The sequence below is a fragment of the Natator depressus genome, chromosome 7, assembly GCF_965152275.1.
Source record: "Natator depressus isolate rNatDep1 chromosome 7, rNatDep2.hap1, whole genome shotgun sequence".
NCBI classification, from domain to species: domain Eukaryota; kingdom Metazoa; phylum Chordata; order Testudines; family Cheloniidae; genus Natator; species Natator depressus.
In genome coordinates this window covers 113,218,834-113,237,757 of record NC_134240.1, presented here as the reverse complement: position 1 = coordinate 113,237,757, position 18,924 = coordinate 113,218,834, and the positions used below count along the sequence as shown (strand labels likewise).

General features: G+C 39.1%; 1 protein-coding gene across 3 annotated transcripts in view; it reads left to right on the top strand.

Moving 5' to 3' along the window:
* Positions 1–18,924, top strand: part of VTI1A (vesicle transport through interaction with t-SNAREs 1A) — a 356,160-nt gene that overhangs the window by 249,748 nt on the left and 87,488 nt on the right. The gene's annotated exons all lie outside the window — the stretch shown is intronic.

The following is an 18,924-nucleotide window of genomic DNA, read 5'->3' as shown; positions in this document are numbered from 1 at the left end:
CCTACTGGATTATGCTTCCAGTAAGAGAATACAAGTCTGTTTGCATATCAGAGGGGACTGGAATGTTGCCATGCATTAATATGCACAATCAGGAGTTTACATGGGAGTCTGTGTACATGGAGTAATTTAGCTCTGTGTAAACAAGTTCTCTGTTGGTTCTGACAGCTAATGTACACTCCGCAATATTAGTGTTAGTACTTAGATGTTTTATCATGTTTGTTTTCTTTCTATACCAGAGTGTTTTATTAATAGCTTTAACATGTAAACAGTCACCTCTAATGTTTCGATGCTATGCATGCTATACCTTCAAAAGGATTCTGGTTTTGTTACAGTAGTTAATACTGGCTTATAAGAGCTATTCCATGGAATAACCTTGTGCTAATTCAAGCATTCTTATTGCCTGTGTAACAAGTGGCACCAAGTCATTCAAAAATAAATCTGAACAGATTAAGAAAAGATCAGTACTAGATGGTGTCAAAGCTTATGAAAATATTGTAACACTGTAAGCTAAACTGCCAAGTTCAGCCACAACTCTTTGAAGAGCTGTAGGAAGCAGCATGAATGATCCCAGGGAAGACTGTCTAAGAAAGGCTGGATGTGGGGTCTTGCCAGTATAAAGCCTCTCACTTTGTGACATCAACTCCTCCCTCCCCCAGGCTGTGTGTGACCCACTCTATTTCCAACTTACCTTGCTCCAAAGCAGTGCAGTTTTCATAATAGGATAAATATATAATTATGGTGATTTTAAATTCAGTGGTCCTGATTCTCCACTGTGATCGATCTGATTTCCATGAGCACAGTGGAATAACAACAGTCCATCTCAAAAGCAAATGGTATAAGCACCAAAGCAGTTTGGTTAGTAGGTGTCATGCTGCAGCATCGTGAGTGGCTGAGAAGTCCAATTCTCAGGCAATAGTCCTTGCCACAGCTAATGCTGCCGTAAAGCGCAAGGCCAAAAGATGAAGCCAACACACTACTGGTGCTTGTGGCCTCCTGCACTTTCCTTTTTGCTTTCCTGTCTCTCAACCATCTCTGTTCATCCTCTTTGATTCCCTCATTCAGCACAGACCTCCGGGTACCCTCTTGCTCCCAGCTTGTGCTGTCGATGTTGAACGTTTTCAGGTCCCTCTTGCAAATGTATTGAAACCTGAGCCTAGGTTGGCCGAGGAGATCCTTCAGAATGTGTCTATCATCCATGCAGTGTAGATGACCAAGCCAGTGGAGATGTCTGTGTTTGACAATAGTGATTAGAGTTGATCATTTTGCTTTCTCATGTAGTTCGATGTCAGGAACTTTGGTTTCTCACTTGATATTTAGAATACAGCACAGACAGTGGGTGTTGAAGGTGTTTAGCCTTCTCTCATGCCTGCTGTAGGTGGTCCAGGTCTCACTTACATACAGCAGCATGCTCAAAATGCACATCTGGTAGACCCAGATCTTGGTGTCTAGCGTCAGTTTCCAGTTATACCACATGCACTTGGTCAGTAGGCTGAATATGGTGACTGCCTTCCTGATGTGAGAATTAAGCTTGTCATCTAGAGGTAAGTTATCTGATACAATTGAGCCTAGATAGAAGAACTTATGCATAACTACAAGCATGGTGTTAGCTATTAAAACTTCTGGTGCGGTCAGCACACCTTGTCATAATCACTGTCTTTAGATTTATGGTTACTCCAAATTCATCACAAGCTAGTGCAAAGCTATCATAAAGTTGCTGGAGCTCCTCTTCACTGTGTCCAATGAGCACTGTGTCATAGGTGAAAAGAAGTTCTCATCTCAGTAGGTGTTTGACTTGGCTTTTTGCACTTAGACGTGCTGTGTTGAGTTTTCCGTCTGATCTTGTATGGCGATGTACGTCGTCCATGTTAGAGAAAGCATGATGAAGCAGCAGAGAGAAGAATATACCAAAGAATGTTGATGCCAAAACACATTCCCGTTTGGCACCACTGTGATTTCAAAACTGTCAGTTGATCACCATAATACCAGACTGTCACCTTCATGCCATCGTGGAACCATCAAATCAGACTGATGAGGATTGGGAGCAACCAATTTTCTCTAGCAATTGGAAAGAGAAGAGTGCCCATGAAATCAGGGGAGTTAATTCATCAAAAGACTGATGTAACAAAGTGGAGAACTGGGACTTGTATTCGAGCTACCTTGTCTTTTCTCTTTCTACGTGTGGGTGAATATTCTGAATTTAACCATAAAAAATCTTAAGATTAAAGATAAGGCTTTGACTTTAAGTCCATCCTGTTGTATGTTGAGATTGCACAGTTCTGAGAGAAAATGTTCTGCAATACCAAAGCTCAGTCAGGTAGTCTGAGGACATAGGTTTCAGCCGTAACTAAGAATTTCCTTCCTTTCTTGGGTTTTAGACCTTTATCATTAATATTTATCTTTCTGTGGTTTTTATACTGTCGTTGATCATGATAATATTATGGTACAAATTAAATTCTGCTTCCACCTAATTTTTCCTGTATCTCATTTGCTTTTTTCCTTTATGGCTTATGAAGTGTCACAGCTCAGTAGTACCAATTATTTTTTTTTTCCCATTTAATGGGCAGTTTTAATGTTCTAGGAGAATCCGTTTTCTTAACATAATGATGGTATTTTTAAGCTGCTGCATACCATCTAAATACTTATTACTTGTCCTGCAGTCTTTGAACACATCTAGCTATACTGTTCTAGCATCGTCGAAAATACAGTTCATAGAATATCAGGGTTGGAAGGGACCTCGGGAGGTCATCGAGTCCAACCCCCTGCTCAAAGCAAGACCAATCCCCAATTTTTGCCCCAGATCCCTAAATGGCCCCCTCAAGAATTGAACTCACAACCCTGGGTTTAGCAGGCCAATGCTCAAACCACTGAGCTATCCCTCCCCAGTCTATAGCAAAAGCGAGCACTTATGATTACATGGATGGCTTCAGTTTTAAACCTTTATTTTTCCTGTGTTTAGTTCTAGTTAGATAACCTTTCTAGGGATACTTTAACACCTGAAAAGCTTCCATAAAGTCAAAAGTTACTCACAATCACATTCTGTGAAATATGCCAACTAGGTAAATGTTTTGTATATTTCAGTGCACTAAGCGGTTTTCATCTGACCATAATGTTTTCTTCAGACTAAGACTTAACATTAGGTTAGTCTGAGATGTGCATTTGTATAAAAATCTATTGGTTCATTTTAAGTTAAATTTGTCTTTAAACTGAGCGTGAGTACATGGATAAAGGTTCTAGGTTATTCGTCAAAGCTGGAGCCCCATGCAAGCCTTTTGCCCCAATTTACTAGGTCATGAAATTCACCCCCGTGCAGACAATCAGCCCAAGGCCTATGCACCAATCAAGTTCTGTTCACTCTGGGATGAATTTTGCACCAAATCTATGTAGCCGTTCATGTCATAATATTTTACTAACCTTCAGCAAGACTTGATTATAATCTAATAACCTGGGTCAAATTCCAAAATAATAATTAAATCTTTTTTGAAATGATGTTTCCTATTTGTTTTATAAAATATATTTTGGTTTGCAATTAAGAGTGTTGGGAATACATGGTGGGAAACTGAGTCACAAGTCCAACCAATTTAGGCTTAATCAATTTTTGCCTTTATTTGCCACGATATGCTATGCATCCGATGAAGTGAGCTGTAGCTCACGAAAGCTCATGCTCAAATAAACTGGTTAGTCTCTAAGGTGCCACAAGTACTCCTTTTCTTTTGCCTTTATTTAGACATTTTCAGACAGAATTATTGCCACTTATAGAGTCTGACCATATATGTATGCCAGACGATAAATAGATAAAATGGATTAAGTAGGGGCCCAAGTTGCCACATTCTGGGGTACCACGAAGTTCTCCTGTACTTCATGATGGTAGTCACTGCCTCTGATCCCTGGTCTGCTCCTTCTGTTTTGTTCCTTTAGTTTCTGGGTCCAGTATTTTCTCCATTCTGGGTTCCCCTCCACTGGGATTCTTATACATTTTCACATTACATAATCATTAACTTTTATCCAATCAGCATTAAGTATTTGTTTTATGTAACCCGTAATAGTATGCATGCGCAAGGTTCAGTTTACACTTTTGCTGTTTTCATGTCATGTATTCAAGTCATCTTGCCCTTATTTTTCTCAATAGAATAGACTTTTAACATTACAAGTCTGTGTATTTATTATACTGATTCACTTTTCCTTTTACTGAAAGTCTTCCAATGTAACATATTCCATGAAACATCACCTTGGTCCTAAAAACAGTAGCATTATTTAAGCAAATCTTTGAAAGGGCCGGGGGCGGGGGAGAGAGGGAAACCTGTCAAAACAACATTCATGCCAAACAAAGTTAAGCTAAGGCATTAGCCTAAGGGTTACCTCATAGGAACTCATTCACTACCCCATAATTATAAGCTATTAAAGTAACAAAACCCTTATTTTTACCATTAGCAGTTCTTCATCTTTATATTTCAGTATCATAAATCAGTATACATGTATTATCATACCCTTTAATTTTTATCTGAACAGGGAAATTATAGGGAACATGGTTCCCTGCTAATATGAACAATTTTTTCTTCTTCAAACATGGATTTTTAGGGGACTTTTTACTCAAAGTCCAACATCACAGACATTAAGGCCAGAAGGGACCATCATCATTATGTGTGTAAATTATTAAAAGGACCTTGTCAATACTTTTGTCTGTTGCATTTTTAGGTGGTTTTTATTTTAATTTCATTTGTGATATTTAATTGTATTTAATTGTTCCCCAACAAGGGCTTGTACATACTTTCACAATGAGGGATTGTTGGTTGAATAGGACTCTGTCATTTAAAAACAAATGAGTTATTTAATTTAGAATAGCAGCCCTTAGGCTTGCGCAGTAATTTACTTTCAACAAAAATGTCATTAGCATTTTCACGCCATAGATTTCCTGCATATCTCATCGTCATACACATGTTAGACAGCATATTATGTTTTCAGGGGGCAAATTCTTTTTGATTCAACAGACTGAAGGAGTTGTTACTACAGTGCCAAATGTCACATGTCTGCAATTTCAGAGGGGTTTTTTAATTGCCTATTTTATTTATTTATTTATTTATTTATTGTTTAGGGAGGGAGAAAGCATTATGTCAGAGAGGTGGTCCTAGCTTGAATTTTCTGGTGTTTGAGCATCTAAGTCACTCTAAAAACTATTTTTACTTAATTTCTGTGTGGAAAATGTAGCATATTTTTACAGTGCTTGTGAATTCTATCAAACCATGCTGAAATGGTAACATAGTCTCTGCATAGAAGGTATACAAGGAGTTCTATTACAAAGATACGTACCGTACTTTGAAGTACCATTTTAGTTGTTGATCTAGTTGTAATGTACTTTTGTTATACCCAGAACGAAGACAGAGAAACAGATGGCGCTATCTAGTAGTTAAAGCATGGGACTGGATGTAGCAATTCTACTTGCCTTTTATTCCCAGCCCTGCCACTGATTTCGCTCTGTGACTTACTTTCTCTCTACATCAGTTTCCGCATCTGTAAAGTATGAGTAACTCATTACTGTAGGAGGATAACCATAGTGTAGGTAGGGAGGTTGTTAGGTTGCATAGAGATGGCATAACCGTTCCTACTTAATCCCTCCTCCCAAAAGGTGGCTTAAGGTATATGTGTAGGTAAAAGAGGCAATACAGGGCTTCCCTGCAACCTGGCAATCTCCCCGTGCCTTCTCAGACCATTAGGGCCATTGGCCGCTGGCATAATTTAGAGTAACTCTCATGCTACTCTAATTCATGCCAGGGCATCAGACCAGTGCAAAGCTGGGCCAAGACCAGGGTAGTTTAAAGCTATCTTTGCACGCTCACTCACCAGTTTGCACTGTGTGTGCTCCTTTGTTGCACCCAAGTATCAAAATCAAAGCATATACAAAATGCAGAGAAACTGATAGTGACCACAAAATAATATGGATTTTTTTTTAATTAGTGCCAACAGAGCACCACCACCACTATATGACATGCTGCAGTGGTAATTTCAGGAGTTGGGGAACCATTACAAGTCGTCATCATTGTCTTTTTTTTTTCCTTGTGTAGTTTTTTGGGGATGGACAGATCTTTAGTGAAAATTGATCATTTTGTGAACACTTTAATAATGTTTCCAAAGAATTAAAAGGAAAGTCATTAGTATTTGTTTCTTCCCCAGACAGTTTGTGTTCGTCATCACCATCTTCCACGTACATTCCACCACATTGTTTCTTTCAGTGTCTACACTCATTTTTCCACCGAGTTTGTGTTCGTCATCACCATCTTCCACGTGCATTCCACCCCTGCTGTAGTTAAACTACAGCAGGGGTGTGGGGCAGACTCCACTGGCTCTTGTGATGCTCTCTTGTTGCTCTGGTGGCAGGGGATGCTTAAGTACCAAATAGTTGAATGCCTCCTATTGCTAAACTGGCAACAGCCAGTATCAAAAATGTAAACCGCTTGCTTGCTACTGAGTAGTCAGAAATGCAGCAGCATCTAAGGGCCGATAAGCTTTGGTGGTTGGCCACATGGTGAATTTTTGAAAACTGTGAGCTTTTCGGGCATGCCCTCGAAAACAAAATCCCTGATTAGCAACAGTGTGTTAGAAAACCACTGTCTGTACTGAAATCCCTTTTGTTTTTACATCAGCAATTGAGCTCCTAAAAGCTTGTCCATTTTCAATTTATTTGTAGCCATCACCTATGACAAATTCTTCTTCTGTGTTTTACCCTTGGTCTATTGGACTAACACAATTACCCACTCCTGAATAAATTTGCCATATTGGAATATGGCGTCATTTTTCAGACAGTGAAACATCTCTTTCTTGCATTGGCCACACAAATTAAATCTTTATGGACACATGTGTTGTATTCGTAATGTATCGTATTTCTCAGGTGAAATATCAGTCAATTCTGCTATTTTAGCTAATGAGTTCAAGTAGTGTTTTAACCTGTAAAATGTAATAATCCAGAGAACTTCAGTTAATAACTAACGAGGCCACTATTTTAATATTTTAGTCCAACCCCTACAATATTAGGAGTGAGGGTTTTTAATAGTAGGACAGTGACTCTAGTTTGAGAGTACTGAGCAGTTTGAACAGCCTGATTTTAAAAAAAAAAAATCTCCAAAGTCACAAACAATCTTTGTAATCTTTATGATGGGGAATAGGTAAAATACAATGTGCTGGATCATGGCCACCTGTGAAAAGAGCCCAGACTGTGTGATGATTCTGGCAGAAGTGGCGTCCTTTGGCTCTGGAGATGCTCTGCTGCTACTTTGACTCTCTTTCCTCTTCACATTTTTGGATAACTGCAGTATGATTTCCACTGTTAACATGCAATCTGTGCCACCCCACAGTTGGGGGTAGTGGGAGGGAGGGAAATGGCCCAGTATTTAGAGCATGGCATATTATTATACCCATCTCACATGTTGATGCATCTCCTCTTTATCTGTTCTATCATATTTGGCTATAGATCTGAGAGTGAGATCACATTTGTACCTAAATGGCTATAGAACTAAGGGCAAGATCATACATGTATAGAATCACAAATGCTGCAGAAACACATTACTGGTCTGTGTTTAGCATAAGAATTTGAAAGTGCCAAATTGCATTTCAGGTAGAAAGGGCATAGACTACTATTCATTTACTCCTTGCAGCAGATGACTAATATTTACAAGTACTTTTACGGTTACAAGTATTTTTACAGTTACTTACAGACAAACATAACCTTTTAGCCTAAGGCTGCTGACGGCACAGAACTATAAAATTAAAACAATGTAGTACTTCTGTTCCATTAGTTTTGAGTTACAGGCTTCTCTATTAGTCATTTGAAATTTGCCAATTATGAAAGAAAAGACAGTTAAATCATTATGCTGTTCATTGTTTTGGTCTTAAGCAGTTTTGTGTAGGTTCTCTTAATAATTAAGGGCTTTACTGAGCACAGAAGATTCCAGACAATCTCCCTGAAATTAGATTGACAGATAAAGAAACTCCTCTGTAGTAGCTGCATGATCCCACCTAGTAAAAATCCCTGTATATTTTGTTCCATATATGTGCTGCTGCAAATTCTATTGTGGTTGAAAAGTTATGGATCCCCTCTTTTTCTTTATTTAAGTTAATCTTCGTAACTTGACTCCAGGCACTCGGCTGGCCATCGAGAAATATGGTCAGACTTTATATTTAATAGTATGGTAGCACTTTGAGTCCCCAGCTAAAATTGGGGCCTCCTTGTGCTAGGCATTGTATAAACACATGGTAAGAGGCAGTCTGTACCCAGAGAAGTTGATCAGCTGCGTAGAGAAGACTGAGAAAGTAGTAGCATTATCCCTATTCTACACAACTGAGGCACAGAGAGATTAATAACTTGCCCTGGGTAATACAGGAAGTCTATAACAGCTTGGAATTGAACTTTGATCTCCTGAGTCTGAATCCAGTGCCTTAATCACAAGACCATCCTTCTTCTCAGAGCTTTTAAGGCCAGAATGGACCATCATGATCATCTAGACTGACCTCCTGCACATGGCAGGCCATAGAACCTTGTCCACCCACCCCCACAATAGACCCGTAACCACTGGCTGAGTTACTGAAGTCCTCAAATCATGATTTAAAGATTTCAAGTTACAGAGAATCCACCATTTATACTAGTTTAAACCTGCAAGTGACACATGCCCCATGCTGCAGAGGAAAGCTAAAAAAATCCTGTGGTCTTTTCAGTTCTGACCTGGGGAAAAATTCCTTCCTGACAATGCCTAGCACAAATGTGGCGAGCAGTCAGCTCTTGAGCACGTGAGCAAGACCCACCAGCCAGACACCTGGGAAAGAATACTCTGTAGTAACTCAGAGCCCTCCCCATCTAGTGTCCCATCACTGGCTGTTGGAGATATTTGCTAGTAGCAGTCACAGATCGTCTACCTGCCATTGTAGGCAGTTTGGTCATTCCACTCCATAAACTTATCAAGCTCAATCTTGAAGCCGGTTGAGTTTTTTCTCCCACTACTCCCCGTGGAAGGTTTGTTCCAGAACTTCACTCCTCTGATAGTTAGACGCTTTCATCTAATTTCAAGCCTAAACTTATTGATGGCAGTTTGTATCCATTTGTTCTTGTATCAACATTGGCACTTAACTTAAATAACTCCTCGCCCTCCCTGGTATTTATCTTTCTAATATATTTATAGAAAGCAATCGTATCTCCTCTCGGCCTTCTTTTGGTTAGGCCAAACCAGCCAAGCTCTTTTATTCTCCTCTCATAGAGTAGGTTTTTCATTCCTCTGATCATCCTAGTAGCCTTTCTCTGCACTTGTTCCAGTTTGAATTCACCTTTCTTAAACATAGGGGACTAGAACTGCACACAGTATTCCAGATGAGGTCTCACCAGTGCTTTGTATAATGGTACTAACACTTCCCTATCTCTACTGGAAATACCTCACCTGATGCATCCTAGGACTGCATTAGCCTTTTTCATGGCCGCATCACTTTGGTAGCTCATGGTCATCCTGTAATCAACCAATACAAAAAATAAGAATGCTCATTCAAATTAAACACAGCAAAATCTCTGAAATGCATAATGAGTACAACTTCTGCTTTCTGAGCTTTCTTTGAAGGCATTACACTATCTGTTGTGAATGCCTTCTAAAACTGATCCACAGCACGCACAATCGTAATGTGCCTTTGGATAATGTATTAAACCCAGAGATTTTATACCTCACACGTGTTACTAGGATTTAATCATATAGTGATCTCCAGAGAGGTGGTGATTTTAGATTCCATACTTGCTACTTTATCACTTATACACTAAGATGTAGTTTGTCTTATCTCCCAGCTCGTTGAAATTTGTGGGTTGAAGAAGCCTCTTCATGTTGCTTATGTAGTTCAATATTGTGACAGGGTTGATATCATTAATGAAGAATCTAATTTCCAAAATGGATTACATTTTTGCATGGAAAATAATGAAAATGATGCTTTAAAACATCTTGTAGAAGTAACAGATTGCCCAATCCAGGAAAGCTATGTGTGTTGATTTCTTCTGGAGAGGGGAAAAACCTTGGAGAGACATTTTAAATGTCAGTTCCAGTTCAAAAGTTATACAAGCAAATACTCTTGACCAAGATGTTGAATATAAAGTTTGATATGCATAAAGCTAAATAATCAGAAATAATACCGTGAATAAGACATTCATTTATTTACTCTGTGCTTATTGTTAGCGCTAATAATGCATTTCAGCATATTGAAATTGCTAGATAATTCTTTTGTGACTTTTATGCTGGATATTGTTATTTAAATGAACCCGTAGACCATACTGTAATGAAGAAATGCATGTTTTGCCTAACTCTGTTATCAACCAACATTCCAGCAAAATGAGATTTTTTGCCTCCATTCATTCAGAAGGGAAACTGGAGGTCACTGATTTCAATATGGACCTTTTTTAAGCTTTTCAACAACGAATAATTATGAGCCACTGCTTCTGAAATTACCTGTATTCACTGTAGGGAAGAAGAAACTTTTATCTTTTGTAATGAAATACACTTGCTCATTCAAACTTTGTAAGACTTTCTTAACATGGTAGTTTTATTGTGCTGATTTAGTGTTAGGTGGAGTAATAAAAGAAACCCATTTTTAAATATACAGATACTCTTGTTTATTCAATTTTACTTTTCTTGAATTTTGGATCCATCATGTAGAATAATACAGATGCACAAATTTTGTGTTTAGCGATGGTATAAATAAACTTATCAGTACAAATTGCTGTTTACTAAGACAAATGTTACTTCAGTTGTAGTTTCAAATTCATTTTGTACTTTCATTTGAAGAAGGAGGTTTGAAACTGTTTTGGTCATGCTAATTTTTCTATATTAAGTTTAAAAAAGATTTTCTTTCTTATTATAGTTCAAAACGACATAGAAGAGAGGGCTTGAAAATATGGCTAGCAGCAATGGGCTTTGGGCTTCTCTCTTTGTTCCTAACAAAAAACAAACAGGTTGGCAATATTCATCAGTGTAAAGAAATGGTAAACTCATTATCTGGGGAGTAAATTTTTTTTTCAATGATATACAATAATTTGTTAATTATTGTCGGAAAAAAGCATGCAGTTTTACTTCTGAAAATGTATGTTCTGGTTAATGAGAAACATTACCCCGCAGCTTCTGTGGGATTTCTTGCATTTGTTTAAAAAAAATACAATCCACTTTTTCTTAGTAGGAAATTTTAGTTAAGGGCTAACTTGAATGGTGTCCCAGGATAATAGCCTGATATTAGACAAACGCTAAGGGGAAGCAGTGAGGTTTACTTTTGAAGGGCAAATATTGGTTTTGTGGCAAAGTTCTATTACAATAACTTCATTTCTGTTGTACTGAATGACACATCTAGATTTCAGATGGATGTTTTAATTGAGTAGTTGGTTACTGTATTTTGCTTACTCTGTAACTTTCACTCCATGCATCTGAAGAAGTTTTTACCCACGAAAGCTTATGCCCAAATAAATCTCTTAGTCTTTAAGGTGCCATCGGACTCCTTGTTGTTTTTGTGGCTACAGACTAACACGGCTACCCTCTGATACTTGTATTTTGGCTGAGACAGATGCTCAGTACCTTTCAGGAAGCTTGCACCTTTATATGGTTCAGGTAGTCAAAAAGTACATGAATCTGTCTTGTACAGCGCCACACACATTGTTAATGCTTAAAATATGATAAACAACAGCTCATCCATAAAATACAGTATTTTTGAAATGAACTATAGTTTTATTAATAAGATTATTTCTGTTTAACTAAATGCTATACTTGTCTGTCCATGAAGCCAGTCAGAGTTCAGCTACACTGCTCTGTTATTTCTCCTACAGACTGGGAAGAGCCAGACGGAGAGATTAGGGAGGGGAGGGGAATGGTGAGATGGAGAAAGCGCTTATGTTATTGTTTATGTTTTTAAATATCTATGTGGCACCCAGATACTCTGGTGATAGGAATTATATAAATAGGTGGGTAAGCAGATACTAGTGCAGTGTACAACTGTCACTCTACTGAGGTAATATTTATCTGACCACATTTGTGTGCATGTCACTCATCTGTAAATATGGGTCATATATCCAGTAATCTGAGTGGATGGCACAGATTTCATTGTGTATAATTATTTAGTAAGTTCCCATTGTTCTACCCATGTACTCACATCTCTGAGTCAGTGTAATGCCAGCACAAGCAAATGGATCATTCAAAAAACCATCTTAATCATACAATTAAAAACAATAAATATGGGGGGGAACTATTAAGTCATCATGTCTATTCAGCTTAGTCTAGCTCTATTTTAAAAGGTCCCAAGATAGGGGGCTTCCATCTCCTGGCCTTGGGAGACTCTTCCATGATCAAATAGATTTTTTTTTTTGTATGTATGCGAAGTGCTGTCAGTGTAGGAAGTGCCATATCCAAATTCAATATTTTTTCACAATGTAAAGTTTTCTTAACTTCATCGCATTGCTCCTAATTATATCTTTGTTTTACCAGCTTGTATAATTCCTGTCAAATACTTGTATACATTTATCATGTCATCCTTAGTTGTCTTTCAGCAAAGGTGCATTATATATATGTAATCTGACATTTTCTTACAAATCTGTCCTTAATTATGTTTGTTGCTATTGCCTTCATCCCCTCTAATTTGTCTGCAATTTTGTGTTACCCTTAACCAGTGCCCCGAAATGAACTACAATATTCCTAGTGTGGCCCTGGCAAGATTATGTCAAGGGCATTTCACTACCATGATGCGAGTCCCTGAGTATGCAGCCCAAAGTCATGTCTAATTTTTGTGCTGTATCACATTGCAAATTCATATCTAATTTGTTCTCCTTCATTCCCAGGCTAGCATGGGCAGGGATTGGTCATGCTGTGGAGATTGACCTCAGGACCTAGGAAGAGGGTACTTTCCCTTGCATTGTTAAGGACCAATTTGTTTGGCCAGTTGAGAAAGGAGGTTGATGAGATCCAAAGGAAGTCATAGCCTTTGGCGGGAAGAATGCTTGTCCAATCACAAGGTGTGAAGGAAAATTGGAAGTCCCTGGGCTTCCAATTGAGAGTCGCAGTATGCTATCTCATCCATGCAAAAGAGCGTATGCATCTCTTCTCTTAGCTATATACAGCTATTGAGCCAGCGTCATTCCGGGTTCACAGCTCATGTGTCCCATTGAGCATTTATAAGGGTGTCAAAAAAATTCTTCAATCTTTTCCAAACTTTTTATTTTGCATTTATTATAGCAGAAACATGAGCTGTCATTATAGCTAAAGCTGCATAAGCATCCCCATTTGAATCAGCTGTTTTCAGTCACTGGGTAACTTTCTGAGACTTACAAACTTTAGGCTAAACTTGTCAAGGCCAGCGCTACCCAGAGGTAGTTGTTTTTTAAATGATCTAAGTGAAAACAAATAAGTGAAAACACTTCTCTCATTTATTTTATTATAAGAAAATTTGAGTAAAATTACACTTTGCTAATTATAAAAATAATCCTGCACCTTTTCTTTTGTATTATTATCTTGTGTTGAAAATAACTTAGTTGTTACATTATTGTGAAAATGTATCCGCTGTTTTGTTAAATTAGAACTAATTATTTATAGGTTGCCCAGAATATTTTGGAAAAGTCTTGCTGTATTAAAGTGTGTTGCTTTATGTCCCCACGCTGCACAGGTTCCCTCATTCAGTTCTGAAAAGGGAGATGGTAAATCCTCAAGTGTTTTTCCAATGGTATGTGCTATGGCAGCAGTTCTCAAACTTTAGCAACCCAAGGACCCCCATTTTGATTTAAAATTTTTCATGGACCCCCCACGCCGGCTTCTAATTTTCCCTGGGGATGCTCAACCTCCACTCAGCCCCAGGCCCTGCCCCCACTCCACCCCTTCCCCCAAGATCCCACCCCCACCCCACCTCTTCACATGTCCCTGCTCCACCCCATCCCTCCTCTTCCCCGCCTCTTTCCGCCCCCTACCCTGAGCACACCCCATCCCCACTCCTCCCCCTCCCTCCCAGCACCTCCTGCACGCCGCTGAACAGCTGCTCCGCAGCATGCAGGAGGCACTGGGAGGGCGGAGACGGAGTTGCTCAGCAGGGCAATGGCCCCGGACATGACTCGCGGACCCCTGGAGTACCCGCATGGACCCCTACGGGGTCCACAGACCCCAGTTGGAGAACCACTGTGCTATGGGATTCTTTTTTAAGAAAACATGTGCCTGTCCTCAGAGAATTATATCCTGGAAAAATATGAAAAACCTTATAACGTGCCATATTTGAGGGGTTACATTATTATCTCCTTATTTCAGTTATCTGTTGTTGAATCAAAGGCAGCAATAAAATAATTTGAACTTACCTATTAGTGCAATAGCAACATGTTGCTGTGGTGTGTGGGAGACCTGGGGTTTAGCTTGACCTCAGAACTTCCGCTCTCTGTGCCACTGCAGACCAGTGTGGTGGCCTGTGTTTCTTTGAGAGAGAGCACAAACTGCACCGCTGTTCATGGGTCTCTTCCAACTGCTCTTCTTAGAGCTACTACCCAGGTCACCTCCCTTAATTCTGCAGTTTCTGCCTTCCACACAAAAGGAAAGATGTGTCTGTGCCAGCTTATAAAGAAAGAAACAGAAAGGGCTGGAGTTGCCACTGCTGAATTAAGAAGTGCACAGTAAACAATCTTTGCCAGTGTGGCTTTATTATAGCGTATACTCAAGAAGATTTTATAATCTGTTTTCAAAGGTGAAAGAAGATTCCGATGTTATATTTACAGGGTGCTCTAATCACTGCTTTAATGTAACAATTAGCCCAATTGTGAACATTTTGATCTGTTTAGCACAGAAATTATACTGTCAACCACCAGCTATAATTTTGTAAATTGGTGGAATATTCCTATAAAAATGCACAAAAGATTGTAAATACTGAATAAGTTCATTGTCTTAGCAACCAATTTGGGAGGGGGGAGGCACCTTTCTTTTTTCCTTTTTCTTTTAGAAATACTTTTTGTGGTTCACCAATGCAGACATTGCGTATTTTTGTATCCCCATGCAGTCACCATGTTAATAGTTGTTTGCTAGTTGTGGTCAGTTGATTTAAAATAGCTGACAAGCTGGTATTATAGGTCCCAATAGATTATTCTCATATCAAATGGTAGTATTGTTGCTTCAGACCAAATCCCCATTCATGACAGGGTTCATTATAGCTCTTTAATTTATGATAACATGTGAAAGGATGAGCCTGAGACGATATAAACGGAGACTCGGTTTCTTAAACTTTCCCAAGCCACACAACATCCAGTTCCTATTTTACGCTAGTTGTTTAACATCTATGTTGTTGCAAAAGGATGCGTTGCTTCAGTAAGGCTATCTTTTGTGGATAAATGTAACATTGGAAAAAATAATCCCAACTATACATACAATATGATGAGGGGCTAATTTAGCTACAACTAATCAGGAGAAAGATCTTGGAATAATCGTGGATAGTTCTCTGAAGACATCCATGCAGTGTGCAGTGGCAGTCAAAAAAAGCAAACAGGATGTTAGGAATCATTAAAAAAGGGATAGAGAATAAGACGGAGAATATCTTATTGCCCTTATATAAATCCATGGTACACCCACATCTTGAGTACTGCATACAGATGTGGTCCCCTCATCTCAAAAAAGGATATACTGGCATTAGAAAAGGTTCAGAGAAGGGCAACAAAAATGATTAGGGGTTTGTAACGGATCCCATATGAGGAGAGATTAAAGAGGCTAGGACTTTTCAGCTTGGAAAGGAGGAGAGTAAGGTATATAAAGGTATATATATGATAGAGGTCTATAAAATCATGAGTGGTGTGGAGAAAGTGATAAGGAAAAGTTACTTACTTGTTCCCATAATATAAGAACTAGGGGCCACCAAATGAAATTAATGGGCAGAAAGTTTAAAACAAATAAAAGGAAGTTCTTCTTCACGCAGCGCACAGTCAATCTGTGGAACTCCTTGCCTGAGGAGGTTGTGAAGGCTAGGACTATAACAGGGTTTAAAAGAGAACTGGATAAATTCATGGAGGTTAAGTCCATTAATGGCTATTAGCCAGGATGGGAAAGGAATGGTGTCCCTAGCCTCTGTTCATCTGAGGGTAGAGATGGATGGCAGGAGAGAGATCGCTTGATCATTACCTGTTAGGTTCACTCCTTCTGGGGCACCTGGCATTGGCCACTTTCGGTAGATAGGATACTGGGCCTTTGGTCTGACCCAGTATGGCCATTCTTATGTTCTTATGGTTGTTGTTGTTGTTATTATGTATTATTATTATATACATTCGAGGGAGTTAGTCTAAAATATGTTTTATTCAGTATATTATGATGTCACAAAAGGCCTACCCCATTCATTGACTCACTGGGCCTTGGGAACACTCTGGAAGTAATAATGCTCTCAAACCATACAATAAGAGAGCACCTCATTTACCATTCAGCAACCCTTCACTCCCAGGTTTTGGCTGATACAACTCTCACCAGATCATGATGTTGCTTTCTGTATCTACCCCTTTCTGGCCAGAATGGAGGGGCACCACAACGGAGGATCTCTAGAGAACTGAAAAGCGGGAAATGGGGCTGTTAGCCATTAAGCCAGACATCGAGTCAGGATTCTGAGTTTCCCTCCTGGGGTCTGCCCCAGCTCAGAATGTGACCTTGGACAAGTCTCTCAGGCTCCCTGAGACTCAATTTATCATTTTTAAAATGGTTATGATACTAGCTTCAGTTGTGAAGATTACGATTTTTAAAGTGTATGGTGATTCTTTGAAGAAAGAAACAATGGGTGACCAAGACTGCTTCTTCACAGGACCTGAATAACCCTGTTCAGTGTTGGCACTGAAGTGAAGTGGACTTCACACACGCACTGCAGATCTTCTGGAACAGTGGCTGCCACTGCTCTGCACCACTCATGTTCAGGCTTCAGCCATTGGCTCTGTGAAGTCATGTAGCCTGTGAATCCTACGTAATGTATCTACACATTCATACCATGCTTGTCACCACAGCATCTGAGCCTAAGAAAATTATCTCATGCACCTCTGTCAGGCTCCAACACCCATGCATCAGCTTCTCCAAAGCCAGCATATATCTCCCCTCTTCAATGCATTGGTTTACAGAGGTGCAGTCCCACCATGGGGCTTAAGTAGAGCCAGAGAAAAGGGGGGAAAGGAACTTGTTACCATCTGTATTCACCATATTTGAATAAATGTAAATTACTGAAAAAGAAAATATCATTTCTGCAGGCCAGTGAGAAAATCTAATCATGTATATTTCTGAAAATACACAAATTGCTTCCATGAAGAATTTAGAATAAAAGATGTGATGAGTTATAAGCAGTCACTAACATTTGTTGAACATTCTACTTGTTATTAGTGTTTCATGTACTTCTGGTTCAAGCATTTTGTGGGAAAAGAGGGGAATAAATGGGGTAACACTAAACAGATGGTCCTGTATGGGGAATTTCTAAAGCCTTTTGTGTACTTTATGTCTATGATAACAAATCACACAGTGTCAGCTTGTGAGAAATGATTATACATTTTGAAGAAGAAAAGCTCTTGCGGTCCTAGTCAGTTGGATGTCAGGGTTTCAAATTTGAGAATTTCACGTGGAAAGGAGAATGCTTGCAAGTGAGGTGAAAGTAGAAGAAATAATTGTTTAAAGACAGGGTTGTTTTTAAGTTCTCAAAAGATGGTTTATCTTAGTCTTGACCATAAATGTATCTATCTCCACCACATTCTGTGCAATATTGGTGTTATTTTATCTTTGACATCTGTATGAAATATTAAGGAAGGTGAAACTACACTCACCAAAGGAATTAGTGGGAATAAAGCTGTCTAGTAGCCTGGTGAAAAAACAAGAATCTACATAACTTTTAATTGTTTCATTGTTCTGTTCTTGAAGTAAAAACATTTTCAGAAAGGAAGGCACAGAACTTGCTGCTTTCTTCCATGTGTAGTTTCTAAAAGAAGCTATCCCTTTGTCTGAAAGCTCTGAAATTCATAAACTCACTGCTAATATCTATCTACAGCTACCTAATATATGATATTTCTAGGACATCCATCAAGGTAGTTTCTAAGTTCCTCAGTATCTTTTGTAGCCCCTTTTGTAACCAGATAGCTCAACAGATTGCTAATGGGTTACATAACCTTTCATCTCCAGGTCAATAATTCAGATCAGACTCAGAATGGTCACGGCTTGAAATCATTGCTATCCAAAGGCTGTTTGGCAGGTTGAGTTGGTGGTCTCAGTCTAGTTCTTAGCAGACAGGGTGAGACACTGGTCATGTAGGGCAGTCTAGGTATGGAGACTGAACTACTCTTACTTATAGAGGTGTTTCTTGAAAATGGACTGGAGGAATCATCCGTGGGACAGCTTCTGAGCTTGCAGCTCCCACTATAGATGGGTTCTGTGCATACAGGAGATACTTTCAGGTCTGCCAGTCAGGAAGCTTTCACCCGCATTACATTCACTTGGGGAGGTGATGGGGACATAGTCTGAAGTGTATACATAAAGAGCTCTTACTTCACAGAAAATAGTAGAAGTGCATTAGGAGGGTTTTCTCACAAATTTTCATTTGGAGCTAATGTTTTTCTTTCATGGTGACTCAGCAGATGCATCTTAATATTGACTCAGTGGCTGTAAAGTGGATGCTTCCTTCAAATCAGAAATTCTGTGCTGTGGCAGACTGCTGGGTGGGGTCCAAACAGATGCACCCAGTCTCAAAACTGAGCCTTAAATGTACACAGCAGAGCTGCTGGGTTTTGGTTGCAGGGTCATGTGAAAGGGAGTTATGTGTTTAAAACCTCAACTGTGAAAATGTGTCTTTGGAAGAATCGTTTTGTTTTGTTCATGTCAATATGAAGAATAAGAATCTTGAGGTAGAAATTTAATTAAAGTCTTATGAGTTATAACATTTTGGACTCTGTTATGTGAAGGGACCTGCTTAGCTGCC